Here is a 26,974-nt window from a genome sequence, read left to right on the forward strand (position 1 = left end):
ATGAAGAAAGGTAAGCTACCTTTGTCTTTCGGGAGTGTTCATCAACGCATTGAGTCATATCCTCTTTGCAAGAATGAGTGTGCTCAAAAAACTCATCCATACGTGATGGTCTTCCAAGTGAATGATTCTACATAATGTAACCAAATTATCAACAAATATGGGTATACAATTGATGACGTACTGAACTAAGCAATTGATGATGTATATACTTAAAGCCATGTATCGATAAAATCTCTCTAATCAAGTTTCATCAAACCTTAATACACATAAGGTACTTACACAAAGTTGAGTGTAAATCTAGCATTTTGCAAACTTCATACTTTGGTTAATGATAAAATAAATACAAATCCTAAGTGTATCCTCCCTAATGTGTATATATATACATACAAGTTACTAAAGAAATTAAATTAAAAAAGTAAAAGTTATTACCATGACTCCAAAAGCCAAGTTAGTAATAACAGAGTTTTTAACAGAAATAGTAGCAAGATCAAGCTCACTGGTCAAACCAGCAAATGATAGCATAAAGCAATACAAGACAAGTTCAAAACCATTTAATTAAAAAGTAAATATGAAAACATTCTAAATATAAGTGATAGTGGTTATCTTAGCAAATGATAGTATAAAGTAATACAAGACATGTTCTCTCATGCCTTTTTACAAGACAAATTCTCGACAGTATTACAGCCCCTTGATCAGAAGAAAACTTAATGTGTCTAATGATGGGATTGCTAGAGGCCAAGATAAGAAGCATGCGTTATTGGAATCAAGTTATAAACACACCTTTCATGTATAATATGCTCTTATTCACTTCTTTGCTTACCTATCTAGGATGCATGTTTCAGGACCATGCAAAAATAATACAAGACATGTAATGTAATCCCATTATAAAGTGTACGTGTATAACTAACTGTGAACATAATTCTTAGCAAACCACAATTTTACAGATTCTGAAACCAACAAAGTAAAAATTACAACTAATATTCATAAATTACCATAAAACATACACTAGAGAGTTGAATTGATCATGTCATATCCGGTGGCTCATTTCATAGGGTTAATTTCATGATTACTCTGTGATTATACCAATGATAAGAGAATTAAAACCAATAATTCTTTGTCACTAATGATAAGTTTGACAATAAGCTAAATTAAATTAAACTCCTTTGAAAGCATAAAATGCAAATGAAGCAAATTGATTATACTATGAAATGATAAATTCACTTAAAATAAATATAAGTCAACAATTTCTAATAGAAAATTTTAATTTTTGGTTTTGAGTTAGTTGCTAAAACTTGAAAAGAAAGGACAGAAGAGTCCCAGGGATGGGTCAGAGTAGTAGGTCCATTCAGAATCTAGTAGCAAAAGTGGGATCTACAAGCGTAGCGGTGACCAATCAGATTGCTATAGCTCTGTTCCTTAGCAATGCCCATTTTTTTAATGTTCAATAACCATCACAATTAGTCATGATTGGTAATAAACTAATATCAAATCAACTCTAAGTTTGTTAATCATAGTAGATTTATTCAATGTGAGAAAAGCTTACGAGAAAGCAATTTATCCATAATATGACTCAAGATAATTAACAACATTGCAGATCTAGTTTCTTAAAAGTAAAACTTAGTGTGTCATGTCTTATTTAGTTATTCACATTTTTACAAATGATAGTATAAATTATGATAGCAACTGACAGTATAAAGTAAAAATCCATTTAATTATGATAGCATCACAAATTCAAAAGTAATACAAGACAAGTTCCCTCATGCATTTTTACTTGAACCAAATAACTTAAACAATGCATAAAGTAAAAAAGAGGGTTCTATAAGCAACTTACTAAGCATAACCTCGCTTCTGGAAAGGTGGTGCCTCCTGTAGTGTGAAGGGAGGTACCTCAAGTCGATTTTCTAGCAGCTATATTTCTCGCCTATAATTGTCTATAGGCATCAGTGTCCCAATGTCTCATCAATTCACCAAGAACTTCTGGTGGGATCCAATATAGATGGGCACCTTTTTTTTTTGCGAATGGCATGGAGCATACCTTGCAAGCGCTTAGCAGCCCTAAACCTCCAAACTTGATAAATATCATCCTCTTCCGTGTCAAGAATGTCAAATCATTTCTATTTTAAAAAAGAAAATGACATCTTGTTATTATATAACATACTATGATACATGTGGCTCAAAGTAATAAGAACAATAACTTGATGTCTCTCTAGCCAGGTATGCTTAACAAATTGAACCCTCTACTCTAGCCCGATTCTTTACTGATCTCTTATAGGTGCCTATTTCACGATCAAATGGATACATCCACCTATATTGAGCTGGTCAACAAACATGTGCTTCATATGCCAAGTGAATTGGTAGATGCTCCATTACGTAGAAAAAAGTAGGAGGAAGAATTTTTTCTAACTTGCACAAAATAACAGGAATATTAGCTTCCATTTGTACAAGATCGCTAACCCGAAAAGTAGATGAACAAAGGCCCCTAAAATATTAACTTATTTCGATCAACGGTTTCCACACGTGGTTCGGCAACTCTTTGAATGCTAATGGAAGCAAACACTCTATAAATACATGACAATCATGAGTTTTCATCCCAAACTATGTTCCTCCCCTAACATTGACACACCTTTGTAAATTTGAAATATATCCATCTGGCATTTTCAACTTTTGTACCCATTTACAAACATTTTTTCGTTGTTGGAGTGTCAAGACATAGTTTCATTTAGGCTTTGCCCAATGACCTTTGCGTACCTGAACCAGATTCAAATCCGGTCACCTTCAAAGGACAGCCATGTCTAACCTTACCTTTTCATTATCTTTTGTTATTTCACTATCATTAACAGTATTCATTATGTTATAAAAAATATTATTCTCAATATTCATTAGATCCAAACAATGACGAACCCAATGATCTTTCTAATATCGGAGATCCTAAAATATATTCCTTTTGGTCCAATTGTATTCCACCCCATATCCACTCAATCGCACTTGTCCTCTTGTGTCAACTATTTTAGGATATTGTCTAACTCTTTCCCAGACCTGTTCACCGCTAAGCCTAATAGGAGGTTCTTCCTCCTCCTCAACATTCTTCTTAAAACAAACTTTATTATGCCTATAAGGATGACCTTCAGGTAAATATCTCTTATGACAATCAAACCATGAATTTTTTCCGCCATAATCTAACCAAAAGACCTTGGTATCCTCCATGCATATTGGTCATGCTAATCTTCCCCCTGTGCTCCAACCAGACAACATTTCATAAGCAGGAAAATCGTTAATAGTCCACATTAATACGACATGTAACTGAAAATTCCTCTTGCTATGAATGTCGTATGTTACGACGCCTTCATCCTACAACTCTTTAAGTTCATTTATCAATGGTTGAAGATAAACATCAATTTTTGCTTTAGAATTCTCTTTTCTGGGTATAATGCACATTAGGAACAAAAAAGGGTCTTTCATACACATATGAGGTGGAAGGTTATATAAGGGGAGACTATAACAAGCCAGCAAGAGTATGGTGTGCTAATATGAACATTAGGAAAAAACCCATCAGAACAAAGTCCAAGTCTAACATCACATGGTTTGCTTGCAAAATGAGGATGCTTGGTATCAAAATGTTTCCATGCTTCACCACGGGAAGGATGTGTCATCACGTCCTTGTTTCTGCGATATTGGTGATGCCACAACATATAAGGGGCAGTACTCATTGATGCATACAACCTTTGTAGCCTTGGAATCAATGGCAAATAATGCATTCTTTTATATGGCACCTTTTTATTTTTACCCTTCCTAGGCTTAAATCTCTACTCCCCACAAAATTTACATTGTCTAAGATCTTTTTCCTCTTTGTAATATATCATACAACCATTGACACAAAAATCTATCTTAACCTGCTCAAATCCAAGCTGGGAAACAATTTTCTTAGCTTCATAGTAATTAGCAGGAATTTCATTTGGAGTTGTTTGCATTTCTCTAAACAAAGTTGTCCACTCATGAAAAGATCCCTGGGATTGGTTTTCCTCTGGTTTTATACTCAGTATCCTACTAGCACGTGGTAATCGTGAATGGATACAATTTTCCCCAAAGGATTTCCTGGTGCACGAAATTGTGATCATCAACAATGGCGCCAAAGACTTGGTGCTCTCAAATGTGAATCACACTTTGTCACAACTTCACACAACTAACCAGCAAGTGCACTGGGTCATCCAAGTAATAAACCTTATGTGAGTAAGGGTCGATCCCACGGAGATTGTCGGCCTGAAGCAAGCTATAGTCACCTTGTAAATCTCAGTCAGGCGGATTCAAATGGTTATGGTGAATTGATAATAAAAATATAAATAGAACGTAAATTAAAGATAGAGATACTTATGTAATTCATTGGTGAGAGTTTCAGATAAGCGTATAGAGATGCTTTTGTTCCTCCTGAATCTCTGCTTTCCTATTACTGTCATCCAATCCTTCATACTCCTTTCTATGGCAAGCTGTATGTTAGGCATCACCGTTGTCAATGGCTACATCCTGTCCTCTCAGTGAAAATGGTCCAATGCGCTGTCACTACATGGCTAATCATCTGTCGGTTCTCGATCATGCTGGAATAGGATCCATTGATCCTTTTGCGTTTGTCACTACGCCCAGCACTCGCGAGTTTGAAGCTCGTCGCAGCCATCCCTTCCCAGATCCTACTCGGAATACCACAGACAAAGTTTAGACTTTTCGGATCTCAGGAATGGTCGTCCATGGGTTCTAACTTATACCACGAAGACTCTAATATCTCGGACTCGGTCCTCTGTATTAGATATCTAGGAGATATTCATTCTAGCTTGTTTGCATGTAGAATGGAAGTGTTTGTCAGGCACGCGTTCGTAAGTGAGAATGATGATGAGCGTCACATAATCATCACATTCATCATGTTCTTGGGTGCGAATGAACATCTTAGAATAGGAATAAGCTTGAATTGAATAGAAAAATAATAGTACTTTGCATTAATTCATGAGGAACAGCAGAGCTCCACACCTTAATCTATGGTGTGTAGAAACTCTACCATTGAAAATACATAAGTGATAATGGAGTTCATTGATCTCGGCCTCAGAGGGGAACCGGAGTAACCAAGACTTCGAATACAATAATAAAATGTCCTATTTATACTAAAATAGTTACTAGGGTTTACAGAAATGAGTAAATGATGCAGAAATCCACTTCCGGGGCCCACTTGGTGTGTGCTTGGGCTGAGCATTCAGCTTTACACTTGTAGAGGCTTCTCTTGGAGTTGAACGCCAGTTTGTAACCTGTTTCTGGCGTTTAACTCCACTTTGCAACCTGTTTCTGGCGATTAACTCTAGAATAGGGGCAGAAAGCTGGCGTTGAACGCCAGTTTGCGTCATCTAAACTCGAAAAAAGTATGGACTATTATATATTGCTGGAAAGCCCTGGATGTCTATTTTCCAATGCAATTAAGATCGCGCCATTTGGAGTTCTGTAGCTCCAGAAAATCCACTTTGACTGTAGGGAGGTCAGAATCCAACAGCATCTGCAGTCCTTCTTTAACCTCTGAATCTGATTTTTGCTCAAGTCCCTCAATTTCAGCCAGAAAATATCTGAAATCACAGAAAAACACACAAACTCATAGTAAAGTCCATAAATGTGATTTTTATTTAAAAAATAATAAAATATATTAAAAACTAACTAAATCATACTGAAAACTATGTAAAAACAATGCCAAAAAGCGTATAAATTATCCGCTCACCACAACACCAAACTTAAATTGTTGCTTGTCCCCAAGCAACTGAAAATCAAATAGGATAAAAAGAAGAGAATATACTATAAATTCCAAAATATCAATGAAACTTAGCTCCAATCAGATGAGCGGGACTAGTAGCTTTTTGCCTCTTGAATAGTTTTGGCATCTCACTTTATCCATTGAAGTTCAGAATGATTTGCATCTATAGGAACTTAGAATTCATATAGTGTTATTGATTCTACTAGTTTAGTATGTTGATTCTTGAACACAGCTACTTTATGTGTCTTGGCCGTGGCCCTAAGCACTTTGTTTTCCAGTATTACCACCGGATACATAAATGACACAGACACATAACTGGGTGAACCTTTTCAAATTGTGACTCAGCTTTGCTAAAGTCCCCAATTAGAGGTGTCCAGGGTTCTTAAGCACACTCTTCTTTTTGCTTTGGACCTCGACTTTAACCGCTCAGTCTCAAGTTTTCACTTGACACCTTCACGCCACAAGCACATGGTTAGGGACAGCTTGGTTTAGCCGCTTAGGCTAGGATTTAACTCCTTTAGGCCCTCCTATCCACTGATGCTCAAAGCCTTGGATCCTTTTTACCCTTGCCTTTTGGTTTTAAGGGCTTTTGGCTTTTTCTGCTTGCTTTTTCTTTTTTCTTTTTTTTCCGTATTTTTCTCCTCTTTTTTTTTTGTAATTTTTTTTTCTACAAGCTTTGTTCTTCACTGCTTTTTCTTGCTTCAAGAATCAATTTTATGATTTTTCAGATTATCAAATAACATGTCTCCTTTTTCATCATTCTTTCAAGAGCCAACATATTTAACATTCATAAACAACAATATCAAAAGACATATGCACTGTTCAATCATTCATTCAGAAAACAAAAAGTATTGTCACCACATCAAAATAATTAAACTAGTTTCAAGGATGAATTCGAAACCATGTACTTCTTGTTCTTTTGTAATTAAAACACTTTTCATTTAAGAGAGGTGATGGACTCATAGGACATTCACAACTTTAAGGCATAGACACTTAGACACTAGTGATCATGTAGTAAAGACACAAACATAGATAAAACATAAAGCTCAAAAATCGAAAAACAGTAAAATAAATAGATAAGGAGATTAAGGAATGAGTCCACCTTAGTGAGGGTGGCGTCTTCCTCTTCTTGAAGAACTAATAGTGCTTTTGAGCTCCTCTATGTCTCTTCCTTGCCTTTGTTGCTCCTCCCTCATAGCTCTTTGATCTTCTCTTATTTCATGAAGGATGATGGAGTGCTCTTGATGCTCCACCCTTAGTTGTCCCATGTTAGAACTTAATTCTCCTCGGGTGGTGTTGATTTGCTCCCAATAGTTTTGTGGAGGAAGGTGCATCCCCTGAGGCATCTCAGGGATTTCATGGTGAGAAATTTTCTCATTCTCTTGTTGAGGTCCATGATCTCTTGTTTTGCAGTCAAATGCTCTACTACTGAGCTATAAACCCTTGAGATGAATCTTTCCATCTCCCATGACTCGGAGATGGAAGCTTTTGCCTTCCCTTTCCTCTTTCTTGAGGTTTCTCTGGCCTTAGGTGCCATAACTAGTTATGGAAAAACAAAAAGCAATGCTTTTACCACACCAAACTTAAAATGTTTGCTCATCCTCGAGAAAAAGAAGGAAGAAGGTAGTAGAAGAAGAAGAAAAATGGAGGAGATGGAGGGAGGTGAGTGGTTCGGCCATGTGTGGGTGGGTTTGGGAGGGGAGAGTGGTGAAAAGGTGATAGGGAAGAGAGAATGATGTAATTGGTGAAGGGTATTTGTGGAAAAGAGTTATGAAAAGGGTGAAGAGGAGAGAAGAAATGGTGGGGATCCTGTGGGGTCCACAGATCCTGTGGGGCCAAGGACTTAACATCCCTGCTCCAATTAGGCGTGTAAAATGCCCTTGCTGTGCAATCCTGGCATTTAACGCCAGACTGCTGCTTGTTTCTGGCGTTAAACGCCCAAATGTAGCCTGTTTCTGGCGTTTAACACCAGGCAGATGCTTGTTTCTGGCGTTAAACGCCAGACAGATGCTTGTTTCTGGCGTTTAACGCCAGACTGCTCTTTCTCTAAGGTGTGATATTTTTCATTCTATTTTTCATTCTGTTTTTTATTTCTCAGTAGTTTTTGTGACTTCACATGATCATCAACCTAAATAAAACATAAAATAACAATAGAAAATAAATAAATATAATTAGATAACATTGGGTTGCCTCCCAACAAATGCTTCTTTAATGTCAATAGCTTGACAGTGAGCTCTCATGGAGCCTCACAGATGTTTAGAACATCGTTGGAACCTCCCAACACCAAACTTAGAGTTTGAATATGGGGGTTCAACACCAAACTTAGAGTTTGACTGTGGGGGCTTTGGTTGACTCTGTAGTGAGAGAAGCTTTTCATGCTTCCTCTCCATGGTTACAGAAGGAGATCCTTGAGTTTTAAACACAAGGTTGTCCTCATTCAGTTGAAGGACTAACTCTCCTCCGTCCACATCAATCACAGCTCGTTCTGTGGCTAGGAAGGGTCTTCCAAGGATGATGGATTCATCCTCATCCTTCCCAGTGTCTAGGATTATGAAATCAGCAGGGATGTAAAGGTCTTTAACCTTTACTAACACGTCCTCTACTTGTCCATAAGCCTATTTTCTTGAGTTGTCTGCCATCTCTAATGAGATTCTGGCAGTTTGTACCTCAAAGATCCCAAGTTTCTCCATTACAGAGAGTGGCATTAAGTTTATTCCTGACCCCAGGTCACACAGAGCCTTCTCAAAGGTCATGGGGCCTATGGTACAGGGTATTAAGAATTTGCCAGGATCCTGTTTCTTTTGAGGTAATTTCTGCCTATCCAATGCATTCAGTTCATTGGTGAGCAAGGGAGGTTCATCTTCCCAAGTCTCATTACCAAATAATTTGGCATTCAGCTTCATGATTGCACCAAGGTACTTAGCAACTTGCTCTTCAGTAATGTCTTCATTCTCTTCAGAAGAAGAATACTCATCAGAGCTCATAAAGGGCAGAAGGAGGTTCCATGGAATCTCTATGGTCTCTAGATGAGCCTCAGATTCCTTTGGTTCCTCAAAGGGAAACTTCTTATTGGTCATTGAACGTCCCAGGAGGTCTTCCTCACTAGGATTCACGTCCTTCTCCTCCCTTGTAGGTTCGGCCATGATGGTCAAGTCAATGGCCTTGCACTCTCTCTTTGGATTTTCTTCTGTATTGCTTGGGAGAGTACTAGGAGGAGTTTCAGTGACTTTTTTACTTAGCTGGCCCACTTGTGCCTCCAAATTTCTAATGGAGGACCTTGTTTCATTCATGAAACTCACAGTGGCCTTAGATAGATCAGAGACTATATTTGCTAAGCTAGATGGGTTCTGCTCAGAATTCTCTATCTGTTGCTGAGTGGATGATGGAAAAGGTTTGCTATTGCTAAACCTGTTTCTTCCACCATTATTAAAGCCTTGTTGAGGCTTTTGTTGATCCTTCCATGAGAAATTTGGATGATTTCTCCATGAGGGATTATATGTGTTTCCATAGGGTTCACCCATGTAATTCACCTCTGCTATTGCAGGGTTCTCAGGATCATAAGCTTCTTCTTCAGAAGATGCCTCTTTAGTACTGTTGGATGATTCCTTCAATCCATTCAGACTCTGAGAGATCATATTGACTTACTGAGTCAATATTTTATTCTGAGCCAATATGGCATTCAGAGTATTAATTTCAAGAACTCCCTTCCTCAGAGGCGTCCCATTACTCACAGGATTCCTTTCAGAAGTGTACATGAACTGGTTATTTGCAACCATGTCAATGAGTTCTTGAGCTTCTGCAGGTGTTTTCTTTAGGTGAATGGATCCACCTGCAGAATGGTCTAATGACATTTTAGATAATTCAGATAGACCATCATAGAATATATCTAGGATGGTCCATTCTGAAAGCATGTCAGAAGGGCACTTTTTGGTCAGTTCCTTGTATCTCTCCCAAGCTTCATAGAGAAATTTACCTTCTTTCTGTCTAAAGGTTTGAACATCCACTCTAAGCTTGCTAAGCTTTTGAGGAGGAAAGAACTTGGCTAAGAAAGCTGTGACCAGCTTATCCCAAGAGTTCAGGCTATCTTTAGGTTGAGAGTCCAACCATATTATAACTCTGTCTCTTACAGCAAACGCGAAAAGCATAAGCCTGTAGATCTCGGAGTCAACCCCATTGGTCTTAACAGTATCACAGATTTACAAGAATTCAGTTAAGAACTGAAAAGGATCTTCTGATGGAAGTCCATGAAACTTGCAATTCTGCTGCATCAGAGAAACTAATTGAGGCTTTAGCTCAAAATTGTTTGCTCCAATGGCAGGGATTGAGATGCTTTTTCCATGTAAATTGGAATTTGGTGCAGTAAAGTCACCAAGCATCTTCCTTGCATTGTTATTATTTTCGGCCATGTCTCCTTCTTTTTCAAAAATTTCTGTCAGATTTTCTCCAGAGAGTTGTGCTTTAGCTTCCCTTAGCTTCCTCTTCAGAGTTCTTTCAGGTTCAGGATCAGCTTCAACAAGAATATTCTTATCCTTGTTCCTACTCATATGAAAAAGAAGAAAACAAAAAAGAAAATATGGAATCCTCTATATCACAATATAGAGATTTCTTATGTAAGTATAAGAAGAGAAGAATAGAGGAAGGAAAAGATGAGAATCCAAACACAGAGGGGAAGAGTGGGTTCGAATTCTTGGGTGGAAGAGAAGTGTTAGTAGATGAATAAATAATTAGAAGGAGATGAGAGGGAAGAATTCGAAAATAATTGAAAAGAAAAGAAATATTTATGTTTTTAATTTAAATTTAAAGTTAAAATTCGAAAATAAGAAAAGAAATAAAATTTAAATTTAAATTTAAAATAATTAGTTAATTAAAAAGGAATTTTGAAAAAGAGGAAGTTGATTTTCAAAAATTAGAGAGAGAAAATTAGTTAGGTGGTTTTGAAAAAGATAAGAATCAAACAAGATAAGATTAATTGAAAAAAAAGTTTTGAAAATCAATTTTGAAAAGATAGGAAGTTAGATAAGAAGTTAGAAAAGATTTTGAAATTGATTTTGAAAAAGATGTGATTGAAACTTATTTTGAGAAATATTTGAAAAAAAAATTAAAAAGATTTGATTTTGAAAAATAAAGTTGATTACTTGACTAACAAGAAACAAAAAGATATGATTTTAAAATTTAAAGATTGAACCTTTCTTACTAGGCAAGTAACAAACTTAAAGTTTTTTGAATCAATCACATTAATTGTTAGCATTAATTTTGAAAATATGAAATAGAAATAAGAAAAAGATTTTGAAAATAAATTTTAAAATTTTCGAAATTATGAAAGAAAAAAATTGAAAAAGATTTTATTTTTGAAAAAGATTTGAAAAAGATAGAATTTTTAAATTGAAAATTTGACTTGACTCATAAGAAACAATTAAATTTAAAAACTTTTGACTAAATCAAATCAAATTTTCAAAAATTTATGAGAGAATAAGGGAAAGATATTTTTTTTATTTTTGAATTTTAATGATGAGAGAGAAAAACATCAAAAAGACCTAATGAATGAAAATTATGAAACAAAACACATGATGCATGCAAGAACACTATGAATGTCAAGGTGAACATCAAGAACACTTTGAATGTCAAAATGAACACCAAGAACTTATTTTTGAAAATTTTTAAGAAAAGAAAAACATGCAAGACACCAAACATAGAAATTTTCAAACCTTAAACACTAATAAATTCAAAATGCATAAGAAAAACAAGAAAAGACACAAAACAAGAAAAATTAAAGATCAAACATAGAAAATCATCAAGAACAACTTGAAGATCACGAAGAACATATACATGAATTTTTCGAAAATTTTTTTAGGGAGAAGTTAAAACATGCAATTGACACCAAACTTAAAATTTGACACTAGACTCAAACAACAAACACAAAATATTTTTTTTGTTTTTATGATTTTATTAATTTTTTTTTTTTATTTTTTTCGAAAATTATTTTGGGAAAAACGAAAAAGAAAAAAAATTTTGTATTATTTTCTAAAATAAGAAATAAAAAGCTTAAAAATAAAATAAAATTACCTAATCTGAGCAACAAGATGAACCGTCAGTTGTCCAAACTCGAACAATCCCTGGCAACGGCGCCAAAAACTTGGTGCACAAAATTGTGATCATCAACAACGGCGCCAAAGACTTGGTGCTCTCAAACGTGAATCACACTTTGTCACAACTTCGCACAACTAACCAGCAAGTGCACTGGGTCATCCAAGTAATAAACCTTACGTGAGTAAGGGTCGATCCCACGGAGATTGTCGGCCTGAAGCAAGCTATGGTCACCTTGTAAATCTCAGTCAGGCGGATTCAAATGGTTATGGTGAATTGATAATAAAAATATAAATAGAACGTAAATTAAAGATAGAGATACTTATGTAATTCATTGGTGAGAGTTTCAGATAAGCGTATAGAGATGCTTTTGTTCCTCCTGAATCTCTGCTTTCCTATTACTGTCATCCAATCCTTCATACTCCTTTCTATGGCAAGCTGTATGTTAGGCATCACCGTTGTCAATGGCTACATCCTGTCCTCTCAGTGAAAATGGTCAATGCGCTGTCACTGCATGGCTAATCATCTGTCGGTTCTCGATCATGCTGGAATAGGATCCATTGATCCTTTTGCGTCTGTCACTACGCCCAGCACTCGCGAGTTTGAAGCTCGTCGCAGCCATCCCTTCCCAGATCTTACTCGAAATACCACAGACATGGTTTAGACTTTTCGGATCTCAAGAATGGTCGTCCATGGGTTCTAACTTATACCACGAAGACTCTAATATCTCGGACTCGGTCCTCTGTATTAGATATCTAAGAGATATTTATTCTAGCTTGTTTGCATGTAGAACGGAAGTGTTTGTCAGGCACGCGTTCGTAAGTGAGAATTGATGGGAAAATTTGTGGAAAAACGAATTTCCAAAACACCTAAAACTCACCGGCAAGTATACCGGGTCGCATCAAGTAGTAAAACTCACTTAAAGTGAGGTCGATCCCACAGGGATTGATGGATCAAGCAATTTTAGTGGGTGATTAGTTTAGTCAAGCTAACATTGAGTGATTTGAGTGACAATTGAACCAACAGAATGTAAATTTGCAGGAATTATAAAGTGCAGTAAGTAAAATTGCAAGTAACTTAAAGAACAAGAAAGTAAAATAGCTGAAACTTAAATTGCAAGAAAAGTAAATTGCATGAAAAGTAAAGGGGCTGGGGTGTTGGAAATTAAAGAGAGCAATAGATCACGCGACTGGAAATTTAAATTGCAGGAAGAATAAATTGGGAACAATGTAAGCAGAGAAGCAAAATTGCAGTGAATAAGAACTTAGAACAATTGCAGGAAATGTAAATTGGAAGCAATGCAACAGAAGGTAAAAATGCTTGAAAGATTAAAAATAGAAAATGACTGATGCTAAATTGCAGCAATTAAAAGGATGTTGAAGATCTCAGGGGTGGAGGAGACTAGAAATCAAGTCTAGATCTCAAGTCCTTCCTTAATCCAACAAGAGAAAAGTTATAGAGAATTAAAAGAAAGATTGCAGAAGAAGAAAACAGAGAGAATTCTCGAGGAGAGATTGAAACAAAATTTCTTCAATTTTCAACCCAAGATTCAAAACAAAATGAAAACTAAGAGAGAGCTCTCAAATCCTAGTGCTCTCTGATGGAATTCGCCTCCAATGCTCTCTATTAGAGCCTCTCCCTTTCTAAAATGAGAATGATGCCTTATATAGGCTTTTTACAAAATGAAAATGAAAATGAAAGTGAAATTAAAGACAAATTACAATTAAATGAAATTCCTATTTTATCTATTTCTTGTGCCTTTGAGTGATGATAATGGGCTTTGCGTGCTTTAGATTTGGGTTGAAGATGACCTCTGTTGATTGCACTTGGAGTTGGAGAGAAACCCATTGTGAATCGGGACATAAAGCACAAAAGCTTGAGTCAAAGTTTGAGGTAAACTTTGGCTCAAGCTTTTTATACCAGCCACCCCCTTTTGCTGCTATCCACGTTTGAGCTAAAGTTTGAGGTCAAACTTTAAGCCAAACGTGGATCACCTTGTATGCATGTGTGGGGTGCTACTTTGTCCTCTTGTCAACGTTGCCAATTTCATGCCAACTATAGACTATTATATATGGTTGGAAAGCTCTGAATGTCAGCTTTCTAACCCAATTGGAATCACCGCATTTGAACATCTACAACTCAAGTTATGTCCCTTTGAAGAGGACAGGGTCGCTGGCTTTGGTATGCAGCGTTTGAGGTAAAGTTTGCCTCAAACGTGGTCGAAAACGCCAGTTCTAGAGGCTCAAACGTATTGTCCACCCCATATTATTATATATTGTTGGAAAGCCCTAAATGTCTACTTTCCAATGCCGTTGGAAGCGCATCATTTGGAGCTCTACAGCTCGAGTTATACTCCGTCGAAGGTGCAGAGGTCAGTTGGCCTCACTACAGGTTGCCACCATGTTTGTTTATGCTCATTGCGGGGCAGTTTTCTCCCTCAATTTTAGTGTCCACCATGCAGTGCCATATATGCTTGGAAAGCTCTCGATTCCTACTTTCCATTGCTTTTTAAATCACCTCATTTGGAGCTCTGTAGCTCAAGTTATTCTTGTTGGAAGTATACCCCTTCAGGCTGTTGTGGTGTGTGGTGCCAACGTTTGCCAAAAAGCTTGAGGCAAACGTTGGCGCAAGCTTTTGCTCCATCCAGGGTGTTTTCAACTCTTCCAAAAGTTTGAGCTAAAGTTTGAGGCAAGCTTTTGCTCAAGCTTTTTGTTCTCTCTTGCTCCTTGCCATCTCTTCTTTCTTCAACCTTCTTCAAAGCTCTTTTCACCTATCATCAATCAACCAAGCACATCAAAGCTATGCTCAAAATCATGAGATTGTTATTCTTTCATAATATATAACAATTATAACACAAAATCTCATGAAAATGTATTAATTTACCCATGGTTGATTGAATCAAAGGAAACATGAAATTCTACCCAATTGGCTTACTTATGGCTCAAGAAAGTGCATAAAACCTATTGAAAACAAAGGAAAAGCATAGAAAAACATGACATGGTGACATGTCATCAAGAATGATGATGAGCGTCACATAATCATCACATTCATCATGTTCTTGGGTGCGAATGAACATCTTAGAATAGGAATAAGCTTGAATTGAATAGAAAAACAATAGTACTTTGCATTAATTCATGAGGAACAGCAGAGCTCCAGACCTTAATCTATGGTGTGTAGAAACTCTACCGTTGAAAATACATAAGTGATAATGGAGTTCATTGGTCTCGGCCCCAGAGGGGAACCGGAGTAACCAAGACTTTGAATACAATAATAAAAAGTCCTATTTATACTAAACTAGTTACTAGGGTTTACAGAAATGAGTAAATGATGCAGAAATCCACTTCCGGGGCCCACTTGGTGTGTGCTTGGGTTGATCATTGAGCTTTACACGTGTAGAGGCTTCTCTTGGAGTTGAACGCTAGTTTGTAACCTGTTTCTGGCGTTTAACTCCACTTTGCAACCTGTTTCTGGCTTTTAACTCCAGAATAGGGCAGGAAGCTGGCGTTGAACGCCAGTTTGTGTCATCTAACTCGAGAAAAGTATGAACTATTATATATGGCTGGAAATCCCTGGATGTCTATTTTCCAACACAATTGAGATCGCGCCATTTGGAGTTCTGTAGCTCCAGAAAATCCACTTTGACTGTAGGGAGGTCAGAATCCAACAGCATCTGCAGTCCTTCTTCAACCTCTGAATCTGACTTTTGCTCAAGTCCCTCAATTTCAGCCAGAAAATACCTGAAATCACAGAAAAACACACAAACCCATAGTAAAGTCCAGAAATGTGATTTTTATTTAAAAACTAATAAAATATATTAAAAACTAACAAAATCATACTAAAAACTATGTAAAAACAATGCCAAAAAGCATATAAATTATCCGCTCAACACAACACCAAACTTAAATTGTTGCTTGTCCCCAAGCAACTGAAAATCAAATAGGATAAAAAGAAGAGAATATACTATAAATTTCAAAATATCAATGAAACTTAGCTCCAATCAGATGAGCGGGACTAGTAGCTTTTTGCCTCTTGAATAGTTTTGGCATCTCACTTTATCCATTGAAGTTCAGAATGATTGGCATCTATAGGAACTTAGAATTCAGATAGTGTTATTGATTCTCCTAGTTCAGTATGTTGATTCTTGAACACAGCTACTTTATGAGTCTTGGCCGTGGCCCTAAGCACTTTGTTTTCCAGTATTACCACCGAATACATAAATGTCACAGACACATAATTGGGTGAACCTTTCCAGATTGTGACTCAGCTTTGCTAAAGTCTCCAATTAGAGGTGTCCAGGGTTCTTAAGCACACTCTTCTTTTTGCTTTGGACCTCGACTTTAACCGCTGAGTCTCAAGTTTACACTTGACACCTTCACGCCACAAGCACATGGTTAGGGACAGCTTGGTTTAGCCGCTTAGGACAGGATTTAATTCCTTTAGGACCTCCTATCCACTGATACTCAAAGCCTTGGATCCTTTTTACCCTTGCCTTTTGGTTTTAAGGGCTTTTGGCTTTTTCTGCTTGCTTTTCCTTTTTCCTTTTTTTCCGCATTTTTCTCCTCTTTTTTTTTTGCAATTTTTTTTCTGCAAGCTTTGCTCTTCACTGCTTTTTCTTGCTTCAAGAATCAATTTTATGATTTTTCAGATTATCAAATAACATGTCTCCTTTTTCATCATTCTTTAAAGAGTCAACATATTTAACATTCATAAACAACAATATCAAAAGACATATGCACTGTTCAATCATTCATTCAGAAAACAAAAAGTATTGTCACCACATCAAAATAATTAAACTAGTTTCAAGGATGAATTCGAAACCATGTACTTCTTGTTCTTTTGTAATTAAAACACTTTTCATTTAAAAGAGGTGATGGACTCATAGGACATTCACAACTTTAAGGCATAGACACTTAGACACTAGTGATCATGTAGTAAAGACACAAACATAGATAAATCATAAAGCTCAAAAATCAAAAAACAGTAAAATAAATAGACAAGGAGATTAAGGAATGAGTCCACCTTAGTGAGGGTGGCGTCTTCCTCTTCTTGAAGAACCAATGGTGCTTTTGAGCTCCTCTATGTCTCTTCCTTGCCTTTGTTGCTCCTCCCTCATAGCTCTTTGATCTTCTCTTATTTCATGAAGGATGATGGAGTGCTCTTGATGCTCCACCCTTAGGTTTCCCATGTTGGAACTTAATTCTCCTCGGGAGGTGTTGATTTGCTCCCAATAGTTTTGTGGAGGAAGGTGCATCCCTTAAGGCATCTCAGGGATTTCATGGTGAGGAATTTCCTCATGCTCTTGTTGAGGTCCATGATCTCTTGTTTTGCAGTCAAATGCTCTACTACTGAGCTATAAACCCTTGAGATGAATCTCTCCATCTCCCATGACTCAGAGGTGGAAGCTTTTGCCTTCCCTTTCTTCTTTCTTGAGGTTTCTCTGGCCTTAGGTGCCATTACTGGTTATGGAAAAACAAAAAGCAATGCTTTTACCACACCAAACTTAAAATGTTTACTCGTCCTCGAGCAAAAGAAGGAAGAAGGTAGTAAAAGAAGAAGAAAAATGAAGGAGATGAAGGGAGGTGAGTGGTTCGGCCATGTGTGGATGGGTTTGGGAGGGGAGAGTGGTGAAGAGGTGATGGGAAAGAGAGAATGATGTAATTGGTGAAGGGTATTTGTGGAAGAGAGTTATGAAAAGGTGTGAAGAGGAGAGAAGAAATGGTGGGGATCCTGTGGGGTCCACAGATCCTGTGGGGCCAAAGACTTAACATCCCTGCTCCAATTAGGCGTGTAAAACGCCCTTGCTGTGCAATCCTGGCGTTTAACGCCAGACTGCTGCTTGTTTCTGGCGTTAAATGCCAAAATGTAGCCTGTTTCTGGCATTTAATGCCAGACTGCTCTTCCTCTAAGGTGTGCTATTTTTCATTCTATTTTTCATTCTGTTTTTTATTTCTCAGTAGTTTTTGTGACTTCACATGATCATCAAACTAAAGAAAACATAAAATAACAATAGAAAATAAATAAATATAATTAGATAACATTGGGTTGCCTCCCAACAAACGCTTCTTTAATGTCAATAGCTTGACAGTGAGCTCTCATGGAGCCTCACAGATGTTTAGAGCATTGTTGGAACCTCCCAACACCAAACTTAGAGTTTGAATGTGAGGGTTCAACACCAAACTTAGAGTTTGACTGTGGGGGCTTTGGTTGACTCTGCAGTGAGAGAAGCTTTTCATGCTTCCTCTCCATGGTTACAGAAGGAGATCCTTGAGTTTTAAACACAAGGTTGTCCTCATTCAGTTGAAGGACTAACTCTACTCTGTCCACATCAATCACAGCTCTTGCTGTCGCTAGGAAGGGTCTTCCAAGGATGATGGATTCATCCTCATCCTTTCCAGTGTCTAGGATTATAAAATCAGCAGGGATGTAAAGGCCTTTAACCTTTACTAACACGTCCTCTACTTGTCCATAAGCCTGTTTTCTTGAGTTGTCTGCCATCTCTAATGAGATTCTGGCAGTTTGCACCTCAAAGATCCCAAGTTTCTCCATTACAGAGAGTGGCATTAAGTTTATTCCTGACCCCAGGTCACACAGAGCCTTCTCAAAGGTCATGGTGCCTATGGCACAGGGTATTAAGAATTTGCCAGGATCCTGTTTCTTTTGAGGTAATTTCTGCCTATCCAATGTATTCAGTTCATTGGTGAGCAAGGGAGGTTCATCTTCCCAAGTCTTATTACCAAATAATTTGGCATTCAGCTTCATGATTGCACCAAGGTACTTAGCAACTTACTTTTTAGTAATGTCTTCATTCTCTTCAGAAGAAGAATACTCATCAGAGCTCATGAAGGGCAGAAGGAGGTTCCATGGAATCTCTATGGTCTCTAGATGAGCCTCAGATTCCTTTGGTTCCTCAAAGGGAAACTTCTTATTGGTCACTGAACGTCCCAGGAGGTCTTCCTCAATAGGATTCACGTCCTCCTCCTCCCTTGTAGGTTCGGCCATGATGGTCAAGTCAATGGCCTTGCACTCTCTCTTTGGATTTTCTTCTGTATTGCTTGGGAGAGTACTAGGAGGAGTTTCAGTGACCCTTTCACTTAGCTGGCCCACTTGTGCCTCCAAATTTCTAATGGAGGACCTTGTTTCATTCATGAAACTCACAGTGGCCTTAGATAGATCAGAGACTATATTTGCTAAGCTAGATGGGTTCTGCTCAGAATTCTCTATCTGTTGCTGCGTGGATGATGGAAAAGGTTTGCTATTACTAAACCTGTTTCTTCCACCATTATTAAAGCCTTGTTGAGGCTTTTGTTGATCCTTCCATGAGAAATTTGGATGATTTCTCCATGAGGGATTATACGTGTTTCCATAGGGTTCACCCATGTAATTCACCTCTGCTATTGCAGGGTTCTCAGGATCATAAGCTTCTTCAGAAGATGCCTCTTTAGTACTGTTGGATGATTCCTTCAATCCATTCAAACTCTGAGAGATCATATTGACTTGCTGATGAGTATTTTGGAGGAAGAATAATTTTCTCCCAAAACACACAAATCTAACCGGCAAGTGCACCGGGTCGCATCAAGTAATAAAAACTCACGGGAGTGAGGTCGATCCCACAGGGATTGAAGGATTGAGCAATTTTAGCTTAGTGGTTAATTTAGTCAAGCGAATCAAGGTTTGGTTGAGTGTTTTGTGATTTTGCAGAAATTAAAGTGCATGGAATTAAAGAGAACATGAAATAAATTGCTGAATCTTAAAGAACAAGAAATTAAATGGCAGAAACTTAGAATGCAAGAAATGTAAATTGCGGAATCTTAAAGTGCAAGAAATGTAAACAGCTGGAATTGTAAAGGGAATTGGGGAATGGATTTGCAGAATTTAAACAAGGAAAAGTTGAATTGCATTAAACAGAAGAGGGAAAGGAAATTGGGATTGAAACGGATCTTGAAGCAGTAAAGTAAATGAACATTAAAAGCAAGAAACAGAGAATATAAAATTGAGATCTCAGGGCCCAGAGACTAGAAAACCAAGTCTAGATCTCAATGCCTTCCTAGATCCAACAAGAACAATTGCAAAGAAAATGTAAATTGCAAAGAAAAGAGATGAAGAGCAATTAACAGAAAATTAAATTCAATTATGCAGTGAGTAAAGCAGAGGGATCCAAGGATGAGATTGAAACAAAATTTCTTCAATTCTCCAACCCAAGATCCAAGACAAGTGTAATTGAAATTGAAAGCAATAAAACTAAGAGGAAGAGAAGTGAATTCTCCTTCCCCAAGACAAAGAAATTAAAGTTCACTCAATAACAAAAGCTCTCCGGAAACTATTATGAAAATTCCAAAAAGAAAGCTCCTCGAAGAACTTGAATTCTATCCTATTTATACACTTTCTTCCAATGATCTTCAAGCCTTGAGTTGGGCCTTTGCTCTTGCTGGAATTGAGTTGAAAGAGGCCTTGGTTGATTGCTCTTGAAGTTTGGAGAAGAACCGAAGTGAACCAATTGAACCGGTTTTGAGGTTAGCAAAAGTTGGACTAAAAGTTTGAGCCAAAGTTAGGGGTCTAACTTTGGCTCCAACTTTTCATATCAGCTAGCACATTTTGCTGATATCAACGTTGGTGCCAACGTTAGGGGTCTAACTTTGACCCTAACGTTGGCCTTGCCTAGTGTGCTTGTGGTGCCAACGTTAGCCACCAAGTTAGGGGGCTAACGTTGGCGCAAACTTTTGCTCCTTCCCCATTGAATTTTCATGTGCCAACGTTAGCCTCAAAGTTAGGGGGCTAACGTTGGCGCAAACTTTTGGTGCCCAGGGGAGAAATTCATGTGTGCCTCAAAGTTAGGTGGCTAACGTTGGCGCAAACTTTTGGAGCCCAGGGGAGAATTTTCAAGTTCCAACGTTAGCCTCCAAGTTAGGGGGCTAACGTTGGGGCTAACTTTTCAACCAAAAGTTTGTGCAAAAGTTTGATGCTAACTTTAGGTCCAGCTTCTTGCTTCCTGGTTCAATTTCACTTATTCCATTGTCTTCTCTTTACTCCTAGCTATTCCTTCTTGCTTCAACCTTTCTCCAAGCTTTCTTCACCTATAATTAATCAACCAAACACATCAAAGCTATGCTCAAAATCATGAGATATTCATTCTTTCACAATATGCAACAAATATAGCATAAAACCTCATGAAATGGCATGAATTCATATATGGTTGGTTCAATCAAGGGAAACATGAAAATCTACTCAATTAGCTTGCTTGTAGCTCAAGAAAGTGCATAATTCTAATGAAAACAAGAGAAAAAGACTAGCTAAAACAGGCTAGGATGACTTGTCATCACAACACCAAACTTAAAGCTTGTTTATCCTCAAGCAAGAAATGAATTATGCTCAGAGATTCTTTCAATTAAGATGGATTGAGGAACACTTGTAAAGTACAGTGAGTGAAGTGATCAAGTATCAGTGGGGTGAACTCTAAATCATATGCTCATGCAAGGGCTTCAGTGCTCACTAGTCCTTACATATTGGGAGTCGTAGGTCTTAGGATTTTCATCCAAATGGTATCATGGAGATCTCTTTATATGTAATCACCTTGAAGCAGCTTATAGTTTCTGTGCTTTGGCCTCGACTCTAAGTATCATGTCTCAGAGCGGCTCTTTAGATAAGCTTTCAATCAATACTCCTAAACCAGTTGGTTTTAAGGTATTAGGTGTTGAAGCACCCCTAAGGATTTACTTGCTCAAGCCTCTTTCCTTGACACATCTCAACCACAAGCATTTACTAGGATAACAACTCTTTGAGTTTTTGTTTCTTTCTTTCTTTTTCTGCCTAGTAATTGATGCTCAGAGCCTTGGGCCATATTCCTTTTGTTTTTGTATTTTCTTTTCTTTCTTTTGTTTTGTTTGCTACTTCTTGGATCAATAAATTTTTGAGAATCTCCACAATACTTCTTTGAACTTCATGTCCCGCCTATGAGCTCCCATGCAAGTTTTCACAAGCATGCAACCTCAATACATAATCATACAACTAGAACCACCACTTCTCCCAATCTTTTGCTTGCCTCAAAATTGTTTAATTCCTCAATCCTTCTTTTCAAAGAACTTTCATGTGATGCATTTCTTGGAAATTGAGTGCAAACAAGTTTTGAAGATGAGAATGTTGTGAATGATCAAACATCTTGCTTATTGAATTATAAAGAAAGAAATTATACTATGCATGCAGGCAGGGGTATATAGAAAGAAAACTATACTATGCAGACAGGCAGGGCAATTAAGGATACAATCCAACTTTCAATTACAGCAATATTTGATGCAAAACAATGACTTAACAATACAACCTGTTGAAGTTTACTTGCTTTCCTTCTTCTCATCATCATCATTGCTGGCCTTTAAGTTCATCTTTTGTTTCTTTGGTTGATGATGCTTAATCCTTCCAACAGCTTATATGGACCTCTGCAATGATATTGAAAGTTGCTTGTTCCCCAAGCACTTGAAAATTGGTTAGCTTGCATGATTTATTTGTGGGCCTTTGTACTTACTTTGGTGTGGGAACACCAAACTTAGTACCTTGCCAATGCATTAGATTAACCATGTGTGAAACTCTTTTTCTTCTTTTTCAAAAGCAATAAAACTGAAAACTAGGAAACAGCAGAGTAGTTAACTAGTTTATCCAACATGCTTGAGGCCAGCATTATGCAGAAGGTGAGAGTGTGTTTTATGATGAGATTTTGGTGGAACACCAAACTTAGAATCCTTCATTCTCCCTTAGATTGTTTTGGTGAGCAACACCAAACTTAGCTTCTTGCATTATAGATAAAACTAGTTAACCTTTTTATTAAAATAGTTATGAACAGAAAACTACCTCGGGTTGGGTTGCCTCCCAACAAGCGCTCTTTTATTGTCACTAGCTTGACATCCTTCATCCTCTGATCATGGAAGTTGAGGTCTCTGTTGCCTTTGGTTTCCTCCTCTCACCGTAGGCTTCTCCTTGTTTTCCATAACTGCTTTCCCTTTCAACTCAGCAGCTTTTTCATTGTTCTTCAAGTCATCTTCAGTGGCTTTTAGGGATATATTTCCCTCTCTCTCACCCAGTTTAGCAGGGTTTTGAACCATTTGTTCCATGTACCTTTCAATTCTCTTGAGATATGCCTCTTGGTTTTTCCTTATGTCCTCCTGCTCTATTAATGTCATTTCTTGAATTTTCATAAACCTTTCCATCATCATTTCTAAAACATAGAGTTTTTGGAAGTTTAGGATTGGTTGTGACTGTGTTAATTGTGGTGATTGATGTAAGTCATTTTGGGCGGGTGGTGGGGTAGGATAAGGTTGGAGGTGTGTATATTGGGGTGGTATGTAGTGATTTTTGTTGGTATGATGGTGTTTTTGCAGGTTTGGGAAGTTGGGGTTATTATAGTTGAGGTCCCTTTGTTCCTGATGCTGAGATTCCCTCATTCTTAAATAAGAATGTGGTTTTCATGGTGGAAATTGTGCATTCACTGTGGCAGAATGTAGAGAATCAATTTGCCTAGCTATTGATTTCAATTGCTGCTGAGTTTGCTGGTGTAGCTGCTTGTTTTGATTCATGATTGCTCTCACTCCTTCAAGATTCATTACTTCCTTTTCTGAAATTGCATTCCGTGGCGTCTCAAATGAGTGTTGGTTATTGGCTCTTTTGTCACTGAACACTGCAGTTCCTTGGATGGTTGCTGTTGCCTTGAGTAGGCCATCTGAGAAGTAATCTACTGCTTTTCTTGTTTCGGAGGTTAATCCTTCATAGAACGCTCGAAAATCCACCTTGTCATTTGCTTTCTTGTATCTCTCCCATGCTTTGAATAGTGGTTCTTCCTCTCTTTGTATGAATGGAAGTACTCCTTCTTTCATTTTGATGTGTTGTTGGGGTGAGGAGAATTTGGCTAGAAACTTGGCAACCAATTCATCCTAACTAGTTATACTTCCTTGGGGAAAGGTTTCAAGCCATTGTGCTGCTTCATCCTTCAGTGAGAAAGGAAATAACAAGAGCTTAATGGTATCATGGTCTACACCATTGAGATTGACAGCCCCACAAGTTTTCAGAAAAATGGATAGGTGCTGTTTAGAGTCCTCCAAGGGATTTCCACCATAGGAACAGTTGTTCTCTATTAGTGTAATGAGTTGTGGCTTCATGTTGTGATGTACTTCTTTCTCAGAAACTTCTTCTTCCCTGTGACATATAAATCAATCAATAGAAAACACAGTGATTCTCTTGAAAATTGGATGTAGCCGGTTGAGACAAAACTTCAAACAGTTAGTGGGTTAGTCAAAAATTAAAGAAAAAGTGCTTGATCTAAATTACCACCTCACTTAATCATTGTCAATCTAATCAATCCCCGGCAACGGCGCCAAAAACTTGATGAGTATTTTGGAGGAAGAATAATTTTCTCCCAAAACACACAAATCTAACCGGCAAGTGCACCGGGTCGCATCAAGTAATAAAAACTCACGGGAGTGAGGTCGATCCCACAGGGATTGAAGGATTGAGCAATTTTAGCTTAGTGGTTAATTTAGTCAAGCGAATCAAGGTTTGGTTGAGTGTTTTGTGATTTTGCAGAAATTAAAGTGCATGGAATTAAAGAGAACATGAAATAAATTGCTGAATCTTAAAGAACAAGAAATTAAATGGCAGAAACTTAGAATGCAAGAAATGTAAATTGCGGAATCTTAAAGTGCAAGAAATGTAAACAGCTGGAATTGTAAAGGGAATTGGGGAATGGATTTGCAGAATTTAAACAAGGAAAAGTTGAATTGCATTAAACAGAAGAGGGAAAGGAAATTGGGATTGAAACGGATCTTGAAGCAGTAAAGTAAATGAACATTAAAAGCAAGAAACAGAGAATATAAAATTGAGATCTCAGGGCCCAGAGACTAGAAAACCAAGTCTAGATCTCAATGCCTTCCTAGATCCAACAAGAACAATTGCAAAGAAAATGTAAATTGCAAAGAAAAGAGATGAAGAGCAATTAACAGAAAATTAAATTCAATTATGCAGTGAGTAAAGCAGAGGGATCCAAGGATGAGATTGAAACAGAATTTCTTCAATTCTCCAACCCAAGATCCAAGACAAGTGTAATTGAAATTGAAAGCAATAAAACTAAGAGGAAGAGAAGTGAATTCTCCTTCCCCAAGACAAAGAAATTAAAGTTCACTCAATAACAAAAGCTCTCCGGAAACTATTATGAAAATTCCAAAAAGAAAGCTCCTCGAAGAACTTGAATTCTATCCTATTTATACACTTTCTTCCAATGATCTTCAAGCCTTGAGTTGGGCCTTTGCTCTTGGTGGAATTGGGTTGAAAGAGGCCTTGGTTGATTGCTCTTGAAGTTTGGAGAAGAACCGAAGTGAACCAATTGAACCGGTTTTGAGGTTAGCAAAAGTTGGACCAAAAGTTTGAGCCAAAGTTAGGGGTCTAACTTTGGCTCCAACTTTTCATATCAGCTAGCACATTTTGCTGATATCAACGTTGGTGCCAACGTTAGGGGTCTAACTTTGACCCTAACGTTGGCCTTGCCTAGTGTGCTTGTGGCGCCAACGTTAGCCACCAAGTTAGGGGGCTAACGTTGGCGCAAACTTTTGCTCCTTCCCCATTGAATTTTCATGTGCCAACGTTAGCCTCAAAGTTAGGGCGCTAACGTTGGCGCAAACTTTTGGTGCCCAGGGGAGAAATTCATGTGCCAACGTTAGCCTCAAAGTTAGGGGGCTAACGTTGGCGCAAACTTTTGGAGCCCAGGGGAGAATTTTCAAGTTCCAACGTTAGCCTCCAAGTTAGGGGGCTAACGTTGGGGCTAACTTTTCAACCAAAAGTTTGTGCAAAAGTTTGATGCTAACTTTAGGTCCAGCTTCTTGCTTCCTGGTTCAATTTCACTTATTCCATTGTCTTCTCTTTACTCCTAGCTATTCCTTCTTGCTTCAACCTTTCTCCAAGCTTTCTTCACCTATAATTAATCAACCAAACACATCAAAGCTATGCTCAAAATCATGAGATATTTATTCTTTCACAATATGCAACAAATATAGCATAAAACCTCATGAAATGGCATGAATTCATATATGGTTGGTTCAATCAAGGGAAACATGAAAATCTACTCAATTAGCTTGCTTGTAGCTCAAGAAAGTGCATAATTCTAATGAAAACAAGAGAAAAAGACTAGCTAAAACAGGCTAGGATGACTTGTCATCACTTGCTGAGTCAATATTTTATTCTGAGCCAATATGGCATTCAGAGTATCAATTTCAAGAACTCCCTTTCTCAGAGGCGTCCCATTACTCACATGATTCCTTTCAGAAGTGTACATGAACTGGTTATTTGCAACCATGTCAATGAGTTCTTGAGCTTCTGCAGGCATTTTCTTTAGGTGAATGGATCCACCTGCAGAATGGTCCAATGACATTTTAGATAATTCAGACAGACCATCATAGAATATATCCAGGATGGTCCATTCTGAAAGCATGTTAGAAGGACACTTTTTGGTCAGTTCCTTGTATCTCTCCCAAGCTTCATAGAGGGATTCACCTTCTTTCTGTCTGAAGGTTTGAACATCCACTCTAAGCTTGCTAAGCTTTTGAGGAGGAAAGAACTTGGCTAAGAAAGCCGTGACCAGCTTATCCCAAGAGTTCAGGCTATCTTTAGGTTGAGAGTCCAACCATATTCTAACTCTGTCTCTTACAGCAAACGGGAAAAGCATAAGCCTGTAGACCTCGGAGTCAACCCCATTGGTCTTAACAGTATCACAGATTTGTAAGAATTCAGTTAAGAACTGAAAAGGATCTTCTGATGGAAGTCCATGAAACTTGCAATTCTGCTGCATAAGAGAAACTAATTGAGGCTTTAGCTCAAAATTGTTTGCTCCAATGGCAGGGATTGAGATGCTTTTTCCATGTAAATTGGAATTTGGTGCAGTAAAGTCACCAAGCATCTTCCTTGCATTGTTATTATTTTCGGCCATGTCTCCTTCTTTTTCAAAAATTTCTGTCAGATTTTCTCCAGAGAGTTGTGCTTTAGCTTCCCTTAGCTTCCTCTTCAGAGTCCTTTCAGGTTCAGGATCAGCTTCAACAAGAATGTTCTTATCCTTGTTCCTACTCATATGAAAAAGAAGAAAACAAAAAA

General features: G+C 37.7%; 2 non-coding genes and 1 pseudogene across 2 annotated transcripts; all 3 read left to right on the top strand.

The window, feature by feature from the left end:
- Positions 1 to 3,577: 3,577 nt before the first annotated feature.
- Positions 3,578 to 26,974, top strand: part of LOC148564370 (uncharacterized) — a 34,831-nt pseudogene continuing 11,434 nt past the window's right edge.
- LOC148564371 (small nucleolar RNA R71) lies at positions 9,682 to 9,789 on the top strand. Its single transcript, XR_015883942.1, has one exon. It is a non-coding gene; the product is annotated as a small nucleolar RNA R71 (small nucleolar RNA).
- Positions 26,313 to 26,420, top strand: LOC148564372 (small nucleolar RNA R71). The gene has a single exon (XR_015884765.1). It is a non-coding gene; the product is annotated as a small nucleolar RNA R71 (small nucleolar RNA).

Source organism: Arachis ipaensis, chromosome B5, assembly GCF_059453495.1.
Source record: "Arachis ipaensis isolate K30076 ecotype BB chromosome B5, ASM5945349v1, whole genome shotgun sequence".
NCBI classification, from domain to species: domain Eukaryota; kingdom Viridiplantae; phylum Streptophyta; class Magnoliopsida; order Fabales; family Fabaceae; genus Arachis; species Arachis ipaensis.